Source organism: Atractosteus spatula, unplaced genomic scaffold (assembly GCF_055471065.1).
Source record: "Atractosteus spatula isolate fAtrSpa1 unplaced genomic scaffold, fAtrSpa1.hap1 Scaffold_81, whole genome shotgun sequence".
In the NCBI taxonomy this organism is placed as follows: Eukaryota; Metazoa; Chordata; class Actinopteri; order Semionotiformes; family Lepisosteidae; genus Atractosteus; species Atractosteus spatula.
Window position 1 is genome coordinate 46,699 of NW_028296914.1, and position 5,802 is coordinate 52,500.

Consider the following 5,802-nt stretch of genomic DNA (forward strand, 5'->3'; position numbering starts at 1 on the left):
ATACATTTTTCCAAGAAAGTTTATAATAATACGATCTATAGTTGAAATCTGAGCCTACTTTAAAAATAAAGGAAAAGCATTTTCAGAGAGCAATCACGCTGTGTTTATGTAGAAAAAGCGATTAGGTTTATGAGCAATCTAATTACCTATTCGCATAAAACGCTATATAAAATAAAGTTTATTTAGAGATGAATGATCAGTGTCGCAGTTTAAATAATGGGAGTCAGGAAACTAACACACAATTAAATTTGCCTGTGGAGTGTATCTTATTAAGCTATAAATTGTATTTTGAGTGCGTTTTTTGACTTTTTTTTAATTGCATTTTCGGCGCGGACAGCACATACAAGGGTTAATGAACTGCGCCAAGAAATTTAAAATAGTATTCTTTAGGTGTGAGGGTAGGAGTGGACCGCAGCAGGCATAATCAGCAAACCAGGAAAACAAAGAACAGGACAGGTGAGATGTGTATCCAGAAAGCGAGTGATCAGAAAAAGGAAATGGAAAACGCAGAAAAAGGAAACGCTTTACAGGATAAAAACAATAACAACAGTAGTGGCTGGGCAAACGATTTTTTTTAATCGAAATACAAATTGAGATACTGTACTGTATAATGATGTGCATGAACAAAGGTATACTGCAATTTTCCTTAGATACGCGATTAATGCTTCATAGGAGGAGGCGGTCTTTTCCTCTTGTCTAACAGTCTGTCCACAAACAAAACATTCCTGTTAGACAAGAGGAATTGAAAAAAAACAATTTTGTCAATGAAAACCGGTGTGTGTGTCTCTCCCTGCTGGATGTCCCTCTCACAAACTGCTGAATGAATAAAATAATTTTATTGAAAACGCGTTTGCGATTGTCTGGTATTTAATTTGGTCCCTTTTAACTGTTTTTCGATCTACTGTATTGCTTTGAGATGCCACTTTTAAAGGCGATATGTAAAATAAAGTTTTTTATTATTGTTATAGAGAAACATGATCAGATTTTCCCTGGTTCAGAAAAAAGTTCTAAAGTGCTACACATAACTTTCTTAATTCGATGTATTTAAAGCAGTGAACTACTGTAGGTGTCACATAACATTCAGAAATACAATCACGTATTTGACAAATAAAAACGATTATAATCTAATCCTTCCACATTTGATCCCAAAATCCCAAGAAATATAAATCTTGACGGGTAGAAAGCTATGCTGAAAGTTTATTAAGATACTTAGAAGACAAAGATACTGTATCAATTTATGTTGCATTAGCCTGATTATGATTAAAAAACACATATAATTAAACACGCGTTTGCGATTTAAATCAGAACACGATTTAAATCAATATAAATGTTTATATTGTAACGCATACTGTCCAGCCTCCATTTCTCTATAAAAATTTACTCTGTTGCACACACACACACAATAGAAGCAGGAGCCACTGTCAGAAGGGAAGATATGTTCAAAATATCGCAAATATCGATCATGTTGCGATAGTTTGAAATATAAAAGTCAATTGATTGTCCATAATATCGCTATTCTATTTTTTCGAAGAAATGTTTGTTAAAAGAAAAGTCTAGCACCAGCTGGATTCGAACACACAACCTGCCCGCTGGTAGTCACGCACCTAGACCAGTCGGCTACAAGACAGCACGCATGAACAGGCAGGCGAAACAGCCCTACACAGCCCTGTCGCAGCACACGAATACCGTTATTAAATTCTTTAGATACGCGATTCCATATTATATTAGCAGAAAAGCTTAAAACTACCACTTTTTCACACGCTATTTCACATGCTAGTTAAATACTTCGATGCTTAAAATCGTTAGGGAGAAATGGAATACTGGTGTGTATTTTTTTCTTTAAAGTACCAAGAAAAGCTATATACTGTATGTCTATGTTCCAAAATTAATATCATTTATGGCCTTCACACGCGTTACAGTATGCTCCTATTCTTTTTATGCTCAGCTACTAAGATTTCCCTTCAGTGGTAAAATTCAATATCTACAACGGGCACAGCAAAGACGTTTACTGTACTGTAAGTCTTTCTACGACAAACCAACGTACCACGAGTGCCCCTGTTGGTCAACCAATCACGTACTGCGGTGCCACGCGTCATCTTGCGTCACACTGAGCGACGCCACCTGCGGTACGTGTCTGTAACGCGCACTTTGAATGGCTGCATCTGTATAAGGAGGATAAGGATTTTGAAGTTGACTCGAAATCTGATAGGTAACCAGTGCAAGGACTTGAAAACAGGTGTAATGCATCCCTGATAGGATTCTTGCTGTCATATTCTGAACATATTGAAGATTGCTCAGTGTGGATTTAATTTCACCAGTGAACAGGATGTGCATTTATTAATTCTAGAAAAAAAGCCTTTCTTGATTTCTCTAGTTCCCTTTAAAATAAACTATTATTCCACAATGCAGAGTATTACATGGCCAGTATTTACACATGATATTTGTGATTTAAAGAAATTAACACAAGCAGCTTTTGGAGATTTAAGTGTTGGCTGAGTTATTGCAGGATAAAAGACTAGAGATGTTGGCAAGAAGAAGATAATTTGGGGAAAGCTGAGGAATACACTTATAACAAGAACACTTCCTAATGGGGTTAGGCATACTTTTGATGAAGATGATGAAGTTAACAGACTATATGTTTACATAGATACTGAAATAAGGATTGTATTTTAGATTATGTGTAGTTGCTGGCATTGAACTGTGTGTTGGATGCACATGAATTGAAGGAATGGGCAAACATAGCTGATGCGGATCCACAGAGCCAGCACATTAAGATGTTTATAATTAGAGGCAATTTGTTTAAATAACTAGGTATGGATACTGATGTGCAAGAGAGGTGGAAAGGCTGTTTCCTTAAGCCAGCACTATTAAATATTTTATTCTCAGTGAGATGCTGCCATTTCATCGTGGGTTTCTAACACTGTGTATAGTTCCATCCACACAGTGCCTTTACTTCCATCCATTTCTAATCTCTTTATCCAGTACAGAGGATTTGGAGCCTATCCCAGTAAGCAACGGACCCTGGACATAGCGCCAGTCCATCACAGGACAGACAGACACAAACACACACACACCAGGGCCAGTTTTCCCATAAACCAATTAACTTACCAGTATGTTTCGGAGTGCGAGAGGGAGTCATATCACACATATGGAGAAAAACCATGTAACCCAGAGAGAACATGTAAAACCCCCACACACAGGATTTCAGGAATTGATCCTAGGACCCCAGTACTGCAAGATAGCAATGCTAACCACTTCGCCACCATTATAAATGGATGGGTATCTTAGTTATCTTTCTAGATCACAGGTTTGCATGCATAATTTAATTTTGAAAGCCACTGAGACATGTCATGGAAATATAACTATCAAGGAAGCCACAAGAGAGAGTTCTCACCTGAGTAAGGTCTTTATTTCAATATTGCAATATTGGGAGCCCTGCTACCACTTCGCAAAGTGCAACCAGAGACTCAATTTGTTACAAGCAGAACAGGGTTTTTATAAGACGTTGCGCTGTAAAAAAGTTCAGCACTTGGTCCCTTCTAAAACTTCCCCTTTCTCTAAGAGAAAACAGATTACATCATAGAGCGAGAGAAGAAAAACTAGATTTGTTATTCAAAGCTTATCAGTTACTTTCAGCTAATTCTAATGACCCAGACAGCATATATTGTTTTGGTACATTGTCTTCTAAACTAACCTAAACAGTGTACTTTGTTGACAAACTGATTTCTAAAATTCTGCACGTACTGTAGCACAGCAGTTACATCCTTGAAATATATTATCTAAAAGCGCCAATATATTTTTTTCAAAGCTCTCTACATTTTTAAGAATCAATTTACTTATTAGATTTCCACTTCAGACATCAGGTACTACTGTTGTATTTATGAAAAAGAAACAAAACAAAAAACATACTAACAACTGTGCCATCCTACTCCTTAGTTAATACATTTTATTATTCATAAACAGTTAACATTGTTAGCAAAATATTTTGAATTATATTTAACCCTATTTTTTCTTTAGTTTTGTATTTAACTTTAATTTAATATTATTGATTGCTAATAGTTTATGCTAACACCTAACTTTCTTAATTAGATGTATTTAAAACAGTGAACTAAGTGTAACATACTATTCAGAAATACAATCGAAAATAGTTTTGTGGTGTTTGTATGGATGAAACGTTTCTAAAATGTATAACGTAACAAAATTAAAGACGATTAAAATCTGTAATCTTTCCACTTGTAATGTCATTAGACAGAACAACACGTTTCTGGTTTGTTTTAATTAGTATTAGTTAGTAGTTAGTAGTTTTAATTTAATTAGTATTGCAATTCGCACTGATTCCCTTGCGAAGATATGGACTTAAGAATATTCGTGCCTGGTCAAAAAATGGCATTAAGCACTTAAAATTAATATGGTTAATAATAGTAAACTGTAACATGCTGTAACAAGATCGGTTAAACAGCGAAGAAAATGCTTTCAGAGGAAATGTTTCAGGTGTGAAGAACATAGATCTCCAATGCAATTTCAACCAAACCTGTTCGCACACACCCTGCCCCCACTACCATTAGAATATACACAAAGCACTGAAATCTTTTGAGCTAATGATCAGGTGACCCGAGAGAGAGCGAGAGAAACACCAAGGGGTGCGGAACCAGGGAACTATTTACATGGAAAACGGGCGATCTCCCCAGACTGTCCGCCCGTTTCACTGTTACCTGGATACCTCTTTATTTAGAACTCACAAACACTGATTTTTAGTTTCGAAGGATTCAAGTAGGGTTTTAGATGAAAGGCAGCGACCTTAATCAAGCCCAAATCATAATTGAACCCATTCAGAGCCTACATTACATTTTAGCGTTTCATTCTGAGCAGAAGACCCTCACACCTGAAGAAGGCTTGCGTTTTCTCTCTTCTCTTTTAAGCATGTGTACAATGTGTAATACAATTACAATGTGTAATTACAATGCGAATCGTATGAGGGTGGGGGGGAGGTGTCTTTCGCTGGAAATCTCGCCTTCTTCTACTTTACGAGCACAACCCCCTCTCTGCCGGAGTGCTGGCTGTGACAAATTAAACCGGTTTCACAGGTTTCAATCACAGACCATGTGACATGGGAGTCAGGAAACTAACACACAGCACCACCGGATTTGATAACACTATAAAAACGCTATAAAATAATGTGACTAGGCACAGAACAAGTTTACAGCACAGTACAATAATAAATGCTGACCATGACTTTAGAAGCATAAATTGCCTTACACTCAATTTAAACACAAGCTGTCTTTAGCCCTCTAAGCTGGTTCATACAGAAATGTAGAGATCCAGGCTCAGAACACACAGCTTCATTAGCGAATACATATGCAGGACAACTAGAGAAGACGTTTTACAGAGGATGGATTTTTAGAAACATCCCATCAGTGACATCACTGAAGTCAACTCCTAGGTACTGTAACTGTCGTGTGGATAGTTTCACAAGAATCAGACAAAGGTTTAAGCATCGCTTGTTCTAGATAAAACTGCAAAAAAAACAACAACAACATAATGTACTTCTTTGCGGCTCTGTTTGCCCAAATCATATATTCACAACGTGAAATCTAGAAAATAATATTACGTAACCAAAATCCGCAATATGAAAACAGAACCTGTGTAATTGTTGATGGATGATGTACTCGTAACATTTTTTCAAGACGAACTACAACATTTAAAAAATGACTTGTATGTACTTGATATCTCTAATCAATCCACGGGTCCCAGCACAAAACGAAACTAAAACGCATACCGTTTTGCGCTTCTTATTAGTTGCTC